This window comes from Saccopteryx bilineata, chromosome 5 (assembly GCF_036850765.1).
Source record: "Saccopteryx bilineata isolate mSacBil1 chromosome 5, mSacBil1_pri_phased_curated, whole genome shotgun sequence".
NCBI classification, from domain to species: Eukaryota; Metazoa; Chordata; class Mammalia; order Chiroptera; family Emballonuridae; genus Saccopteryx; species Saccopteryx bilineata.
This window is the reverse complement of record NC_089494.1, coordinates 240,059,517-240,078,555: the sequence shown is the minus strand read 5'-3', so window position 1 is coordinate 240,078,555 and position 19,039 is coordinate 240,059,517. Positions and strand designations below refer to the sequence as shown.

Below are 19,039 nucleotides of genomic sequence, written 5' to 3'. Positions count from 1 at the left end.
CACACACCCATACCCCCTACACTTCTAACATCCTTAAACACATGTAATCCCCTTTACACATACAAACACACACATCCACCTGCACACCCTCACAGGCATGCATATTCTATCACACACATGCCCTCAAGTACACGCCACTCCTACCTCTTGCACACAAGCACACTTATTCACGTACAACCATCCAGACTAAAAAAATGCATATATTATTGCAATAGTAAAAAAAAAAAATAAAGGTAACACCTCCTCTGCCCTAGGTAATCAAAGGAATCAGTCCCATACACGGCATGAGCCCACGTGCTCAGTACGTCACCCACACCCCCACCTTGGTCCACCCTGTTCTTTGTTTGCAGGGCTGACCACAGGGACCACATCAGCCATGCCTCTGGTTTCTCGCAGGTTTGGGGTAATGGAGATTGGGATGGGGGAGGGAAGGAGTTAGACTATTCCTTTTCTTCGCCCCTTTGAATTGACCATGGCCAGGCTGTGTCCCTCAGCCAGAGGTCACTGCTTCTCACCTCTCTCTGCAGTCCCTCCTGCGTTTTGTGTAGGTCTGGGGTAGTAACAGCTCTATTGCCACGCTATCCTTTGTGGTTCCTCTATACTCTGCCCCCTTTGAAGACAGAGCCTCCTCTAAGTATCTTAATTTGAGTGTATATGTTTCGTATGGAGACCCTGACTGGTACTTCTCATTGCAACTTACACATATATATATTTTTAGATGAGGTCATATCTTATATATACAGTTTAAAACATTGCTGTATTTTATTATATCATGAGCATTTTCCAATGTTTTTGAATGTTTTAATAGCTGCATGAAATTCCATTTTATGGCACTGACCTATTAATTTAGTATTACCTATTTTTGAAATTTTGGAAATGGAATGATACAGTATACTTTTTTTATGTCTGGCTTTTTTTAATTCATGTTGTTAAAATTCATCCATGTTGTTTGGCAATAGTTTGTTCCTTCTTATTAATACATAATATTCCACTATATGCATATATTAAACATTGCATGGCTATTTCACTGTAGGTAGCATTTCAGTAGATTTCAGTTTGCAGTTATTATAGAGTTTTTATGAACATCTGCACATGCCTTTTAGTAAACATATATTTATTTCTTCTAAGTATATATTATATCTAAGAGAATTTAGTTATCCTAATTATCTTAACTTTCTCCCTCTTATCATATATGCAGGTAATTTCCTTCTTTTCACAAAAATAATACTGCAGTGACCACTTTTCTACCTAGGTATATGAATTATTGTTTCATTAAAATAAACTTTTAAAAATGAGATTACTTGCTAGGAACATTTTTAAGACCCTTGGTACACATTGCCAAATTGTCATTTTATATTCTAATCATTAGGTGATAAAGATTCTCAACAGAACAGTATTTTCAAATATATATATATAAAATGAATGAACTCGAAGCACATAACATGAAATTCTACCTCCTGGGTAAGCCTGAACTGTCTTCAATTGCTCTATTGAGGAAAGAAGGTATTGAATTAAATCTTTTACTCTACTAATGAAAAGTATATTTCCTCTACTAATGAAGAGTGCATTTCCTATACTAATGAAGAGTGTATTGACATGACCATTTCAAAAAGTATCAGAAAGAAAAAATACATAGCAGACATGTGGACAGATTTCCAGAATGTCAGAGAGCCTTTGGTATAAAAAAAATAAATCCCAACAAAAGCATGTTGAATTCATTTATTCATGGATATATATTGAACACAAACTCTGGGTCGGGCTATCTGTTCAATGCCGGGAGAACAAAAGCAAGAAACAGACCCCTGCGTTATGTTTTCTGTTTAAAGGAAGAGTGAACGAGATCATGCTGTTCATTGCCCGTAATGAACACGGCTCTTGATGCTTAGTTCTTCACAAGTATCCACTCATTTCATTCTCTGACCTTCTTGTGAGGTAGATATACGGCCTCATTTTATAAGAGAAGAAAATAGACATTGGAGAAATTGAGTGCCTTGCCTAAAATCACAAGTAAGCAACATAGCCAGGATTCAAATGTATGCTTCTACCAGATTAAGGAGAAAGAAGGAAATGAATATAGTTCTTTTTTTCCCCCATTATTCTAACTTTCTATATTTCTAGTTCTCATTTTGCAAAACAACATTTCTAATTCATATCATTGGTGCAAATAGATGTTGGTTTTGAGGATGGGGACGGGGAAGTGACAAGAGCTAGGAGGGGAGCGCAATGTGGACATCATTGATATTTGTCCCAGCTCAATTAGTTACATGCTCTCTTAGACTTATTTAAGAGAATGACAGATTAGGGCACTATTGAAAATTAACCTAACATAAAATGGTGGTGCAAAATATGTGTATATATATATTTCTGTATCACCATATATATATAATATATATTATATATATACACAGACATATGGCAATTATATATATGTGTGTGTCTCTCTCTATATATATATTATATTTCTTTTTTTCAGCAGTTATCCGTAGTCATCAATAATTAGAGCTACTTTGCCGCAGCTTGACTACTCAGGCATATCAAGAACCCTTCAAAACAGTAGCTGCAAAATAGGACCTTTTAGCAAGTAACTACCTTGGACCTCGTTACTGAGGTGCCTGCTCTTATACTGGAGGGTAAGAATGGTTTTACTATATATACCACTAATCTATGTATCTTGAATAACAACAATTTCATTAATAGAAAGCCCTTATAACTACCATTTTGCTAATTATTAAGCACCAAATTTTATAGGTAAACTAGATATATATTATTCTAATTAACAAAACCTGTGATATTAAACCACAGTTATCTTCATCAAATGCTTACCATATTTAGAGTGTAAATTTTTTATTAGAGCAATTGATTATTCCTTAAAAATGTAGCTTAAATGAACACATACATAATATCACATTGTATATTCTGAAATATTTTAGAGTAAATTAGAAGTACTGTACCAACAAAATAAGTTAGATAGACATTGATGGCTGTATAATTCAATTTTTAAAATACCCCAAATTTGGTGGAGAAAGTTCTATTTTTATAACTTAAGAAATGTTTCTAAATGGAGGTGTTATTAGCATTTTCAATGAGATATTTCTCAATGGCGCCTACATTGCAGGGCACTCAGCATCCCTTACTTCTGTCCTCCATTGTGGTAAGTGTGAGAAACAAAATTCCTTCTAAGCCCTGGCTGGCTGGCTCAGCGGTAGAGCATTGGCCTGGTGTGTGGAAGTCCTGGGTTCGATTCCCAGTCAGGGCACATAGGAGAAGCACCCATCTGCTTCTCCACCCCTCCCCCTCTCCTTCCTCTCTGTCTCTCTTCCCCTCCCTCAATCAAGGCTCCATTGGAGCAAAGTTGGCCCAGGCACTAAGGACAGCTTCACTGCCTCTGCCTCAGGCACTAGAATGGCTCTGATTGCAGCGGAGCAACCCTTCAGAGGGGCTGAGCATCGTCCCCAGGTGGGCATGCTGGGTGGATCCCAGTTGGGCGCATGCCGGAGTCTGTCTGACTGCCTCCCCGCTTCTAACTTCAGAAAAAATACAAAAAAAAAAATTCCTTCTACATATTGCTAGCTATGAGACGGAGGGCTAGGAGAGCACAGAAATGCTACAACTGGATTTCAGAACAGAGTGCCACAGACCTTAAGGAAGGGTGATGGGTAAACAAGTGTTGTTTTCAGGTTTGCTGGCTTGTACTGGGGCAGCGCCGTGAGCGTACAGTCTACGGAAGGCTGCGGGTCCTTGTCTTCCAGGGGGCAGATTGCAAACTGTGGACTGACTTCCTGCCTGGGAGGGGCCACTGTTTGCGATTGTTTGCTGGAGAAGTGGTTTTCCCCCCAGCCTGTTTTTCCTGGAGAAACTAGAGAAAGAGAGAGAGAGAGGGGGGGGGGGGGGGCTGAGGGGCTTGGGAGCCCTGAGATTTCGGCCTGGCCTGTTTTGGCTGAAGAGTGCTGAGGCTGGTGGGGGCCTAGGAGTCCGGGAGAGTCTGGAGAGAGAAAGAGAAGTGGTCTTCCCTGCCTGCTTGCTTGTCCGCCCTTATGAGACTTTAGTAAACTGAACGGCTCACCATTATCTGGCTCCACAGTTCCTTTACCGTCTGCCCGAATCCAGTGTGAACCTGCGTGGCCACGGCCTCTGGCCGTACAGAGGGTGTTGAGAATCCGTGTTTCAGTCAACCTTTGGTTTGAAGCAAGGCATAACATAATGGGGGAAGAAAAAATTAAGAGAAACGAAGAACATAATAAGCAAAAGAGGGCCTTACCTTAAACTCTGCAACACTGTCACTGTTTGCAAGAAAAGCCAACTGCTGACTTGCCCAGAAATAGTCTCAGTGAGGAATCCCCTCTGAGTTATTGAAATGAAGCAGCAGAATTCACTTTCCCTAAAACAAAGAGACTTTCAGCAGAATTCACTTTCTATAAAACAAAGAGACTTTCAGCACTTTTTCTAAAAGACTCTCTACTGGCCTTGAGGCTGGTTTTGCAGGTTGTGGCCTTGGGCTAGTACTACGAGGTTGCAGGTGTTCCCAGAATGTTTCTTCCTGAATTAGTCCTACAGATAAGCATTGTAAATGAGCTTGTTTTACTGCTTCGTTTTACTGCTAGGCTCCCCTTGTTCCCCAGTCCCCGATCACTGTGTAATTCTGTCTTTAAAAGCTAACTTCCAACTGTTTGGGGCCACATGATTTGAGTGACTGAGGTCTCCCTGCAGTTGCCGGCTTTAAAATAAAGACTCCTTAATTTGGCTATTTAATTGTTTGGCAAAAATCTGTTTCTTCCTGTTCCAATAAAACATTATAACCCAGACTGTAGTATGCAACGAGAAGTTTGTCCAAGGTACAGAGCAGGCCATTTGAGGTTGGAAGAGCAATAGTTCAGAAGATAAGGGAAATAACAGGTAAGGCCGAAACAGTGGCTACGGCAGGTAGAAGGCCAAGGGCTGCTGCCATCGTGGCCATTCACATGAAGGGTCTCATTGAATTCGGGCAGATGGAACAGCGGAGGTGGAGGATGGCGGGCCATTCTGTTTGTTGGTGTCTCACCAAGACAAGTAAGTCACAAGAAAGCCAAGGAGGGCAAGGGATCAGGGAGGAAAAGGAAATCCTACTCCACCTCTCAGTGGTGGGGGCAGAATCTCTCTTCCTCTTCTGCTCTTTCCTTTCAAAACTTTCTGGCGCGAAAATGTCTGCTCCAGCAAACATTAGCAAAATAATGGCCCTTCCCAAGCAGGAAGGTAATCTGCAATTTCACAGACCCACATATACCTGGTGCTGCCCAGCCCCCAATGCAAACTGTAAGTGAGCAAACATAAAAATCATAGTTTGTAGACTTACTTGACCAACATGTGGTTCTCCTGTTTCCCCGCAGCTGAGCCAAGCACGGCTTCTGTGAGCTGACCTCATCAGCATGGCCCTGTGCCTTGTCTAGGTGCTTTGACAGATGTCACTTTATTTAATTCTCAACTAACTACTGGTCCCAGGTTTCCTCCACTGGCACTTCTGATCCACCACTCTGCATTTATTGTATAACATAGTACATACTTTACTTTTCTTGTTTTTCTTATTTTCCAAGCAAGAGGAGGGGAAGTAGAGAGATGAGAGACAGATTCCCACATGTGTCCTGATTGGGATCCACCCAACAACCCCCATCTGGGCTTGATGCTCTGCCCATCCAGGGCCATGCTGGCAACCAAACTACTTTTAGCACCAGAGGTGGAGGCTCCATGGAGCCATCCTCAGTGCCCCAAACCAATGGAGCCATGGCTGTGGGAAGGGGGAGAGAGAGAGAGAAAGAAAGAGGGAGAGAGAGAAGGTGGAGGAGGAGGGGGGAGAAGCAGATGCTCACTTTACCTGTGTGCCCTGACTGGGAATTGGAATCGGGGCATCCACATGCCAGCCAATGCTCTACCGTTGAGCCAGCTGGCCAGGGCACACTTGACATTTTAATGATGGTTATTATTTACTCTTTTGGAACCCCCCACCTGCATGCTATGTGAGGGTCCAGGAGCTTGTGCCTTATGTTTATTGATGCAGTCCTATCACTTAGAACTCTGCTCGGCACTCACAAATGTTTCTTTTGTTACCCTTACTTTACAAATGAGAAAACTACATCTTGGAGTTACAGGGATACCCACCCAGTGCTAGACCTGGATCAGAACCTAGATGATTCTGGTTTTTTTGTGGGGTTTTTTTGATGATTCTGTTTTTAAAGTTGTTTTTCTTCTTCCGAATTTCTGCCCCTGGGTTTTTACCCCTCTACCCCAGTCCTCTCTCTTCCATAACCTTAGGTCATGTTTTCCCAGTTCCCTGAACACCCAAGACTGGTTCAATGTTTACGGCACCCATTCCTAAGCCAAGTGTTAGCGGTTTTTTTTTTAAGTTAGACCACTTTTTAAAAATTATTGATTGATTTTAGAGAGAAAGAAAGAGACAGGAACATAGGTCTGTTCCTGTATGAGCCCTGACTGGGCATCAGAACCAGCAATCTCTGTGCTTCAGGAGAGTGTTCTAACCAATGGAGCTATTTGGCCAGAGCTGAGTTACAGCACTTTATACTCTGTTGGAATCTCCTATTTAACTGTTTTTCTCCAAGCAGTGTGTAAGTTTCTTGCGGACAGACTGATTTTCATTCATCACCCAGTTTCCAGGACCCTAACACAGGACCTAGAACATTGCTAGGCACCTAATAAATCTTTGTTGAATTGATGCATGAGTAACATCTACGTGCTCACATGCTAGGACGCCTTTTCCTGTCCCATCTTCCTTCTGGAAACAACCCTGAGGTTATGTTAGTAAAGGTAACAACTGGCTCAGGCTGCAAACATCTGCCTTGCCACTTAAAAGGCTGGAATGAAGCCAGCTGCAAAGTTAATAGGATTTACTATTTCTCCCCAAAACACACTGTGAGTGTAAAGTGTCCCCTTCTTTGAGTGACTGCTGCTTTCTTTACACACTGAAGAACTTTGTTTTTCAAAACCACAGGCTGTCAGAAACTTTGTTCTTGGAAATCACATCAGTAAGAAAGCAATATGCTTCTCTTGTTCAAATCACACTGACATGGAAAAGCAGTCTTGATTGGCAACCCAACAGGCAGAACTTCTGAGAAAGGGTTTCTGAATACAACAGTGCACATCCATGTCAACACTATGTCCCTAAAAAAGCAGGGCTCCGGGTCCACTTGGCAGTGCAGACCTGAAGTTGATCCCTTTACACAGCCCAGTTTTCCTTTAAGCCCATCCAAACACAACTCCACCCAACTCCTATGTCTTAAAATAACTCTGCCTTCGCCTTTGTTTAGTGAGACATCACTGTTCCTTTGTCAATCATTCTCATTGCAGTCAATAAACATGACCTTGTTGAACCCGAGGGGTGTCCCCGTTGGCCTCAAACCGACTGGGCTTAGACACCCTTGCTTGTGTGCTCTCTAACTCAGTGGTTCTCAACTTGGCTACAGGCTAGACTCAGCAGGGGGTGCCTGGGCTGTTTTTGAGAAATTCTGACTGAAGTACTGTAGGGTGGGTTCTGGGAATAAGATATTTAAAGCTCCCCAGGTGATCCCACAGCCTGGTCTAAGAATTATTCCTCTAGCCAAATGGACCCAGAAAAAACCCTGAAATGGGTAGCCTAAGAACCCCAAGACGCCAATTCAAAAGAATACACGTACCTCTATACTCATTGCAGCGTTTTTTACAATAGCCATAATCTGGAAAAGCTGTGGTTCCTTTTTACACAGCAGAATACTACTCAGCCTTTTTTAAAAAAAAGGGAAATCTTACCTTTCTGTGAACCTGGAGATCATTATGCTAAGTAAAATAAGCCAGTCAGAGGAAGACAAATACCATATAATCTCACTTATATGTGGAATCTTATTTTTATTTTTTTATTATTTTTATTTTTTTACGGAGACAGAGAGAGAGAGTCAGAGAGGGATAGACAGGGACAGACAGGAACAGAGAGAGATGAGAAGCATCAATCATCAGTTTTTTGTTGCAACACCTTAGTTGTTCATTGATTGCTTTCTCATGTGTGCCTTGACTGTGGGCCTTCAGCAGACTGAGTAACCTCTTGCTCAAGCCAGCGACCTTGAGTCCAAGCTGGTGAGCTTTTTTGCTCAAACCAGATGAGCCCGCACTTAAGCTGGCGACCTCGGGGTCTCTAACCTAGGTCCTCTGCATCCCAGTCCGATGCTCTATACACTGCGCCACCGCCTGGTCAGGCTATATGTGGAATCTAAGGAACAAAATAAACTGATGAACAAAGTAGAGACATAGACATGGGCACATGGAACAGACAGACAGCTTTCAGAGGGAGGATTGGGGGGCTGGATGATAGAAGGCGAAGGGATTAAGCAAAAACACACACACACACACATATATCGATATAACACATAGACACAGAGGAGTGTGGTGAGAGTTCTAGGTGGGCAAAGCGGGGGAAATGGGGACGGAAAGAGACTTGCAGGGTGGTGGGCACACAATACAGCATGCAGATGATGTTTTACTGAGTTGTACACTTAGAACCCGTATTGCTTTGTGAAGCAATGTCACCTCAATAAACTCAGTTAAAAATCAGTTTTATACGACCACAACTCAGTTCTCTAAGTCAGAAACTTTGGCTCTAGACCTGAGGAATCTGAAATCTTAGTGAATACCTCAGTGATGCTTGTCCACATGCAAGTTATAGGGGGCTGCCTACTTCCTGTCCAAAGCACTTTGTCTACTTTATTTTTATTTTTCATCGTTACCACAGAACCAAGTAACGCAAGAGAGAAACAGAAGGGAACAGAGCAAGCCCTGTAATGTGATGAATACAAGAGGCTTTTTTTTTTCTCTTAGTTTATAGTTGTCTTTTGAGACAATTTATCTGTTCACAAGATTATGCAGGGTGGGGTCTGGAGCTAAGGCCAGGAATTGAGATAATAACAGGGGAACCAAATATAGAGTTTTATTAATCTCTCTTAAGAAGAATAGCTTGCCACAATCACAAAGATAAACTGACTTCCCTGGGAACTGATTATTGTATATTTTTAATCTGGTCCCATTAATAGACTATATAGCCAATCATACACTGTAAGTTAATATATTTTTATTTTGTCTCATTTTAAAGAGCAAAATTATGTTCCATTGCATTTTTGTATGCTATAATTTTTTTGTTGTTGTATTTTTCTGAAGCTGGAAACGGGGAGAGACAGTCAGACAGACTCCCGCATGCGCCCGACTGGGACCCACTCAGCACGCCCACCAGGGGCAACGCTCTGCCCACCAGGGGGCGATGCTCTGCCCCTCCGGGGCATCACTCTGCTGCAACCAGAGCCACTCTAGTGCCTGGGGCAGAGGCCAAGGAGCCATCCCCAGCGCCCGGGCCATCTTTGCTCCAGTGGAGCCTTAGTTGCGGGAGGGGAAGAGAGAGACAGAGAGGAAGGAGGAGGTGGGGGTGGAGAAGCAAATGGGCGCTTCTCCTATGTGCCCTGGCCGGGAATCGAACCCGGGTCTCCCGCACGCCAGGCCGACGCTCTACCGCTGAGCCAACTGGCCAGGGCCCTATATGCTATAATTTTTAAAAATGCATTGTATAATGTTCCATTCCTTTTAGACTTTTTTTTTTCACAATATACACATACACTGAAGGCCTCTGAAGTCGAGTGGCCCCGGTCCTGTTCCACCTGAAAGGCCCTGCCTGTGCCAGGCAAGCTGGCATTTTTCTTTAAAAAGTCACTGCAAATGCCCACCTGCTACCACAAGGGGGTATCTGTGTCTCAGATAAAATTAAGGAAGCATTCAATACTACAGAGAAATTCCCTTATGTTTTCAGAGAAATGTTTCTACATGATTTTTTTTTTAAATTATGAAGTTATCTTAGAGTCCTTAACCATAATTTGACCTATGGTTAATATATTGTTAAAGTAATAAGACATGATTTTGTGGCTAGTATTCTGAAATGTCTAATTCCCTATTGACAAGTACAAACTGCTGTCTATCCAGGTTTTTATGTTACATTGTACATTCTGCTTCTTCAGTGAAAACAGTAGAGATAATAATGCAATCTACTTTTACTCACTGAAGCTGCTGTGGGAAGTTTCTTTGAAATTGTCTGAAAGCATAAATTGAGATTTTAAACTCTGGACAGTACTAAAGAATAAGTGTACTTCTGACTCATCTCACTTTCCAATAAATGCTATTGACCGGTGTGGTTTCTAAAGCATTACTTTTTTATTTTTAAAAGGTTCTGAATGGAATATGGCTATGTTCCTCAACAAATAAAAATGGCTAACATACATAAAAATAGACTTCTGAACTATTTAAAAATAATCAATATTTCTCAGAATATTATTTTTTTTTGTGTTTTACTAAAATAACATATTTTCTGAGATAAATGATGAAAGAAGCTGAATATTTTCCCTTCCACAAAGCTTCACAAAACACAGACCAAGGACATTGGAGTGGCAATAAAGCAACCCTGAACATAAAGCAAACAGGAGCAGCACAACTGAGAACAGCAGAGTATACAGAGATGACCACCAAAATTAGATCAAGCACATTAAAATACTCTGCTCCCCTTTCTGAGGGGAACATACCTGCCTATCACTATGGTGTTACCCTTGGTCATACGATTTAGGGTACCCAGGAACACCTGTGTGCCATGTTTGAGCAGAAGCTTTACAAGCCATTGAGTAGTAGTCTGCCATGCTTCTTTTCTCTCTGCTTTGAGACCAGCAATGTCCCTCTGAAGGCTGTCCCATCAGCCTGGATCCTGGAACATGGAACAGATCCATGACCTATTTGTGACACATAGCATGAAAAATATATATGAAAAATGTGGGTTGTTTTTTTTTACTTGCTGTCATTCTATTTTTCTGATTGATACAGTTAATTTACCAAGCACAAGGAAGAAAACACTAAAATTGTCTCTTAATGTTTTTAGGCTTTAAAACACGGAGTAGAGCCATGGGCTCTATAAATAAGGCAAAAAGGAGGAAAAGTAGTCAAAAGGGCAGCAGAATCACGGTTGATGTTAACAGCAGACTGCTACAGCAAATGGGGGAAATTAAGTCATTATGAAATGACAAACCCAGGTATTACCGCTGTAAAAAAAATCTAATACTAGATACAACTTTACTAAATGTCACATGTGCCGAGCTTTTCTCGTATCATTTCCTTCAATTAGATGTTATTATTTTTCTTTTTTAGATGACAGGTTTTTAAATGTTAATTTCTTTCATTTATTTATTCCCTGCTAATTTATTCACTTATTTATAATTCAATTGGGTATTTATTAAGCACCTGTTACATACCAGTTGATAAAGTTAGGCTTTTAAACCCTTTTCCACCAGATTTCCCAACCTATGTTCTCACTACCCCATAGAACCGTGTGGCAGGCACAATTCTAAGATTACCTCCAAGATTTCCCACCCCAATATACCCTGAACAATTCCCTGGACTATGAATACATTTCATTTAACTCACAGGATTAGATTACACTACATGACACAATTGATTTTATTTTATTTATTTTTTAAATCATTTTTAAAATTTTATTTATTTATTTTTAGAGAGGAGAGAGAGACAGAGAGGGAGAGAGAGGAGAGAGAGACAGAGAGAGAGAAGGGGGGGGAGGAGCTGGAAGCATCAACTCCCATATGTGCCTTGACCAGGCAAGCCCAGGGTTTCGAACCGGCGACCTCAGCATTTCCAGGTCGATGCTTTATCCACTGCGCCACCACAGTTCAGGCGACACAATTGATTTTAGATAAGGAGATTATTCAAGTGGACCTGACCTAATGGTATAAGCTGGTTTCAGAAGAAGTTAGAATTGAAGTATGAGAAAGATTTGAGACAAGAAAGCTCTCCATTCCTGAGATAGAGGGGCAAGAGCAGCCTCTGGAAAGAGACGAAGTCCTGATGACAGCTAGCAGGGTAATAGGGACATCAGTCCCATAAGCAACCAACAGGAAATGAATTCTGCCAACAGCCTGATGGAAGAGTGGCCCTAGTGATACCTCCAGATGAGGACACAGCTGGCAAATACCTTGAATTCAGCCTTTGAGACTAAGCTGGTGCAAAGGACTAGCTAAAATTTGCCAGGCACCTGAGACCCATATAGGTCTTTTTCAAATTACTAATATGTGAGCATCTGTTACACAGCAATAGAAAAAAAAAAAGACAACTAAGTCATTCTCCTTTAAGCTGACAACTCTGAGTCATTAATAAATGTGTAATTAATTTATGCTTAGAATTATTTGCTTAAAAAAGTAGAAATGTATGACTATAGCGTTTAAGAATGTGTTCAGTCAATAAAGAGCAAGGCAAAAGGAAAAAGAAAATGCTATGAGGAATAATTATAATATAGACTGCTAATTTTCATCCTGAATCCAGAGTTTATGATTATATTTTCTATGATTTCATGACCTCTGAAGTCCCTTCTTTTCAAAGTTATTCTACGGATTTTGTTAATTTTTCCAAACATGCTAATTGAGTTATTTGTTGAATCTAGGCAAATGTTTGTGGCAGTAGTGATCAACCCAATATGTGACTTTGAACATGAAATATTTCTCAGGACCATGAGTCATTTAACTTAAACATTTCCATAAAAAAATTGTTAGGCCTATAAAGTCTCCGCAGCAGTTGAACTAGACTTCTTTATTATTTTCTTTCTGTGAGACTTGGAGGTCTATTCAAAAGCTTTTCCATGAGAATAGTGTGAACAAATATATGAGCACTTCCATTATCATGGTCTTTTATTTCAATGCACACATTTCTTACAGTAACCTTGACTCTCCTCATGTATTATTTTTCTCTGCTCTTATTGGGTATCATAGGTTAAATATTCTTTGAGTATTTAACATATTTTTGACAGGTCCCCATAAATTTTGTACAAGATAGTTTTATTTTATTTAATTTCAGTATTCTTCTGTAGCAATTGCTTCATGAATAATTTTAATATTTTTCTATTTATGAAATGTCATTTAAATAAAATACATGGGAAATAAATGACCTTTATTTTAAGAGAATTTATTTTTCTTATTTTAAGATCTGTGTGAAATGTTACTTGGTATTACTAGAGGGGTTTGGACAACAGGTTTTATAAAAGTGTTTAAGCAACGTGATCTTGAAAGTTTGTTAAATTCACAGATATAACAATTAGGCACAAAAGCAACAAGCTGTTCATCCAACCCACAGCTTTATGAAATAAAATCTTGCCGTGAGAAATTATTCTAAGCTTCCCAAGTATAACAGATCTTCTAGCATCTCCCTTGAAGTGAGCTGCATTATTCATTAGTATTTACAGTCAGAACGCTTCCTTTCATGTTCAATTTCCTTTTCTTTCATTTTAACTGTTACATTGAATTACATGTCTCCATTCAAGAAAATAATCTGTTTCTTTTTTATTCTTCTTATATATTTAAGAACATCATTACCTTTGGATTCAATAAATTATTTCAATTAATGTCTCAAGTTGTCTTCCTTAAATAATTGTTCATGTCTTGTCTGTTTGGGACTTGCCTGTTTTGAATAATATGTAAAGAAAGAAGTTAAACTGCCACTTGTCATCGTTAAATAGAATACTGTAGTCAGCTCCGAGGAAGTTATTTACCTGATTTATAAAATCTTACAGAGGAATGACTGTCTTTTGGAAAAGAGTCAGGATTAGAGTATGTAAAAACTACAAATATGGGCTGTGTCATATGTGAAAGTATCAGTATTAGATTGTGCATCAGATGTCCAGAGTGTCCATCCAGTTCAGGATCTGAAACTAACTTTTGGCTTTTTGCATGTCCCTTAACATCCCTATCTCATTTCTTTTTCAATTAAAGGTGAAGAGTTGGATATATTTGGGAAACCACATATACCATGTCCGTCAAGTCATGGTGCACTTCTGACCGGTCACAGGAAAGCAACAAAAGATGATAGAAATGTGAAATCTGCACCAAATAAAAGGAAAACCCTCCCAGTTTCATACCTATTCAGTGCAGTTCGATGTGGGCTCACACACAGACTTTTTAGGGCTCCTTAGGTAGCTATCCCGTATAGCCTCTACAGACTTGTCACTGACTGATGGCCTACCAGAACGGGGTTTCTCCACCAAACTGCCGGTTTCCTTCAACTGCTTATCCCACTGAGTAATGTTATTCCTATGTGGTGGTGTTTCATTATAAATGCCCCTATATTCACATTGCACTTTGGTCACAGATTTGAATTTAGCGAGCCACAGAACACACTGAACTTTCCTCTGTACCGTCCACATCTCGACTGACATGGCCATGGACTGCTCTGCTGTATACACGGTGTTACATCATCATCTGCGCATGCGCACATGCTGCCACATCATCCTACAGAAACTGGGAGGGTTTTACTTTTCTTGGGTGCAGATTTCACATTTCTATCGTCTTTTGTTGCTTTCCTGTGACCAGTCAAAAGTGCACCATGACTTTACGGACAGGCTGTACTTCACGAGGGTTGTTATTCTTCTTCCATCCCTACATACATTCATACATCATAGCTGATAATGACACAATTCATTCATTCATATATATTCAAATTCAATCAAGACCTCACTCTTAAACTAAGCAATTTTCAATATACTAATTTACACTGGAGTCATTGTTTAACATGTAACAATATGCCACTTCTGGAATAGATGGTCTGTAAATCCTCTTTTATTTTTCTAGTATTCAATAAAATTTATAAAGTGAGAGAGAGAGAAAGAGAGAGAAACAGGAAGAGAGAGAGAGAGAGAGGAGAGGCATCAATTCGTAGCTATTCTACTTTAGTTGTTACTGATTGCTTTTCATATGTGCCTTGACCAGGTTGTTCCAGCTAAGCCAGTGATCCCTTGCTTAAGCCAGCAACCTTGAGCTCAAGACAATAAACTTGGGGCTCAAACCAGTGACCTTGGGATCATGCTAATGATCCCACACTCAGGTTGGCAACCCTGTACACAAGCTGGCAAGCCCACACTGAAGCTGGATAAGCTCACATTCAGGATGGCCCCCTCAGGTTTCAAACCTGACATCTCAGCATCCCAGGTCCACGCTCGGCCACCCTGTGCCACCGCCGGTCATGCTAGTGTTCAATAATTTCTGCATCCGTCTTCCTGTTCAGGGGATTTTTCACGAACTCTAAGAAGGTTCCATTTTGCTCCAGCCCTTTCCTCAATGCAAGAAGCACTGTGTTTTTGAGTAGAACAGACTGCTGGACAGCGGCTCCCAAACATGTGTGCACAGCAGCACCTTGAGAAACATGAATTGTTGGGTTTCACCACCAGTTACTGGTTGAGCAGGTCTGGGGTAGGACCTGCGAACTTGTATTTCTAACAAGTTTCCAGGTGATTGTGACATTTCTGGTCATGCATCACATGAGAACCATGGCTCTCTAGAAGAACATTCTTTAAATTCCTGAACCTAGAGTTCATTAACCTTAAAGGTGTCTATGGATAGATTTCAGAGAGTTTGTAAAAAAAAAAGATGGGTTAAAAAATTGCTTCTATACGTTTACTCCAAATGTAGGCAACAGAAAACAGAAATATTAGTAGCATCTAACTTTGTCACAATAAAAATAAGAGATATTTTCATAATACTATTCACTTGTTTCAGCTATTTTGAAATATATTTTATGCACGCTACTACTTTGACATGATACTGTTCTTTTTCTTTCATTCGATTTTATTTTGAGTTAGTCAAAAACACATATTAATATATCTTAATTAAAATATATATTATTGCCTGTGTTTCAATACAATTTCTCCTTTGTAATTTTATATTAAACATGAAAAACATCATTCTGAATAGAATTTACAGGATTCCTCTATCTGCCGGAAGGACCCATGCCAGGAGTCATGAACTCCCTTCGCTGAGGATGGGTGTAATAAAGACTTAAAGATCAAGTCATTTTCCACCTACCAGGACCATCCTGGTTGTGCAAACACCATCAAAGAACAGACCTGGAGGTGCTGGGTGAAATTTATCTTGCATTACCTTTGTACCTGACCAGGTAAACATCTAACTACAGGACTGGAGAAGTGAAAGTATACTACATTAAAATTTACTTTTTCCTGTCATTTTGCTATTCTAAATGGCACTAGAGTGGGCTACACGCTGACACATTTTTTTTTGTGTGTGTATTTTTCTGAAGCTGGAAACCGGGAGAGACAGTCAGACAGACTCCCGTATGCGCCCGACCGGGATCCACCCGGCACGCCCACCAGGGGCAACGCTCTGCCCACCAGGGGGCGATGCTCTGCCCCTCCAGGGCGTCGCTCTGCCTCGACCAGAGCCACTCTAGTGCCTGGGGCAGAGGCCAAGGAGCTATCCCCAGTGTCCGGGCCATCCCTGCTCCAATGGAGCCTTGGCTGCGGGAGGGGAAGAGAGAGACAGAGAGGAAGGAGAGGGGGGGGGTGGAGAAGAAAATGGGCGCCTCTCCTATGTGCCCTGGCTGGGATTCGAACCCGGGTCTCCCGCACGCCAGGCTGACGCTCTACTACTGAGCCAACCGGCCAGGGCCACGCTGACACATTTTTTAGTTTATGAGTACAAAGGGTCTCAAAAAGTGATGGTGGTGGTGGTGTCCCTGAAACTCTTTCAGTGGCTCTGAGAAGAGGTAAAAACTGTAACACAGCTCACATGAGACTGGCCATTTTCATTCTCACTCTCTTATTAGCATGCAGTGAAGTTTCCCAGAGGCTACATGATGTATGACAAATAAATGTGAAAGCAGAATGGACTCCAGCTGGTTTTATCAAACTAGATATTAAAAAGATTTGCAAAAAAAAATCAAACAATACCACTCTTCTCTCTTTTGGGGGGGAGGGGGATAGAATTATTTTTAATAAAAAATATGTTATTTGTGTTAACATATAATGGATTTATAATTTTATCTTAAAAAGAAATTAATCAATACACATTTCAAAAAATGTCTGTTTTAATTTATAGTTTGGTAAATATAGCTACCTATTACCAGCACTTTAATGTCTTCCATTTTTAACAGCAGAACGGGGTCTTGAACATGAAAGCTTTTCCCTTAGAGAATTTATAGCCCAAGGAATATAATTATTAACATACCAAAATTCTATTAGTGACTGTGTACTCTTGCCAAGTCTTGAAGCAAGCACATAAAAATGGGCTTTTCCTTGGGAATGGACTACGACGACCTGTATTGAAAGGAGCTAATGTGAAAAACAAAGAGAATAGATCAAATAGGGAACATGAGTGATTCTTAAAAGTTCTTTTTAAAGGTCTAATAGATTTAAGGAATGACATGGCTAAATGCAGACAGGTTGGAGTGTACAGGCTGAGTTAGTGGCCACACCGGTGGCATGTGACAGCATGACAGGATGCTTCCCTCCCCTCCAAGCCTCCTTTACCTGCTTGGCATTTTATTATGAGAAGGAATAAGACGAAGTACAAAGACTCTATACAAGAAACACGCAGGGTAAAATTCTCAGTGTAGTATGAATCATTGCTCTTAGGTCATTATCTTGGGCCCGGGGACATCCACGTGCCTGAAAAGCCAGGCAGGGAATGTAGATGTGTCAAGTTCCCAAGACAATGGACCATGTGGGACTATGAGCTGGACGGGACTACATTCAGATGCTGACCAAGTTAAAGAGGCCCTGGCTACGGTCCTCCCACAGGGCAACTGATATTTACAATCTGTCCCTTAGAGGAAGCTGTGATAGAGAGTGGAGAAGAAGGTGATATGAAGGAAATGCAAGCCGGAAAAGAGCAGAGAGGTCAATACAACCCTTACTGACTTCAAAATAGTGTATTTGGTTAAGCATTGATGAATCTAAATCATAACTATGGGTGAAAATAGTGTCTGTCCTTTCATATAAAAGCAGACAGCTTCTGTAAAAAGTCAAAATATGTCAAACTTTGTACTCTTTCTAAATTCCTCCTGCAAGCAGATGAATATCATTTATTTTCTGAGAAAAGGAACACATTACCTAAAAAGTACATTTATATAGATTAATTGGTATAATTAGTTCATAAGGCTCCCATAAATCATTATCAAATGAATGGTCACATTAATCAAATGACCACTAGACTTATTGATCAGTTGCAAACACTAGCAGCCCCATCCCCAAAGAAGCTACTAGTTATGTCCAATTATTAGTAACTGGTAATATAGCTTGGGCAGTTGATCAGCAAAATACGGAATTTCTCTATTTCATTCATTTTTATTTTCCAAGTGCTGAGGGCAGTAACACATAATTGGTACTCAATAAATATTTAATGAATAAATGGATTAATTTGGCTTAGGGTATAAGACAAAATTTAACATAATCTGGTTTATATAATAAATTGATTAGTTACATACTGATAAGTGCATAGGTAGGGAGAGATTTAGAGCATCCTCGTCAATAAAGGGAGGGCTTTAGAATATTTATACTAATGCTCAGTCCTGGTCTCACACTCACTCTTGTCAGTGAATTGTCTGTCTATAGGTTGGCTTTGCCTGTGGTTATAGCATATTAGCCTTTACATGTAACAGATGAGAAAAAAAATTTCACCCAAAATGAATGATCAAAACCTTCCCCTCACAGTATTTGGGCCATCTGAATATATCCTAATGACCAAGAGGAGGCCAGGGACACTCCCGGTGACAAGGATAAAGCAATCAACAACATTCACCCACACGAAGGCTGAGAGTACCATCTCCTTCCCCTTCATGCTCTGTACCCTCAGGGCCCAGCCTTGGGTGAGAAACTCACTTTCCTCCTGTACTTCAACGTTAATTAAGGCATTTCCCTCCATTCCACTATGGTTATTTCACCTGAAGCAGAACGAATAGGTTAAACAAATTGTTCTTCACTTTATGAAACTCAAAAACAGTGGCTGCCGATCCTGGCTGATAATCAGGATCATTGTTGAGTTTTCTAAAATTTCAATTTCAGATTCCTGGGCCCATGGCTGGGGATTCCAGTTCACCAGGTTGCTCAGGTAATTCTGACAATCAGGATTTAGGTAATTGCTATGAAGCACTACAGAAACGTGTGGTACAATATTTGAAACTAGAGAGTTTGTATTGGACTTGACACTCATTGTTAACA

At 40.5% G+C, this 19,039-nt stretch overlaps 1 long non-coding RNA gene across 1 annotated transcript; it reads right to left on the bottom strand.

Moving 5' to 3' along the window:
* Positions 1 to 1,714: 1,714 nt before the first annotated feature.
* Positions 1,715 to 4,586, bottom strand: LOC136306144 (uncharacterized). Its single transcript, XR_010725611.1, has 3 exons — positions 4,259 to 4,586; positions 4,064 to 4,173; positions 1,715 to 3,856 (listed from the first exon to the last, which is right to left on the bottom strand). It is a non-coding gene; the product is annotated as an uncharacterized lncRNA (long non-coding RNA).
* Between the last annotated feature and the right edge of the window lie 14,453 nt (positions 4,587 to 19,039).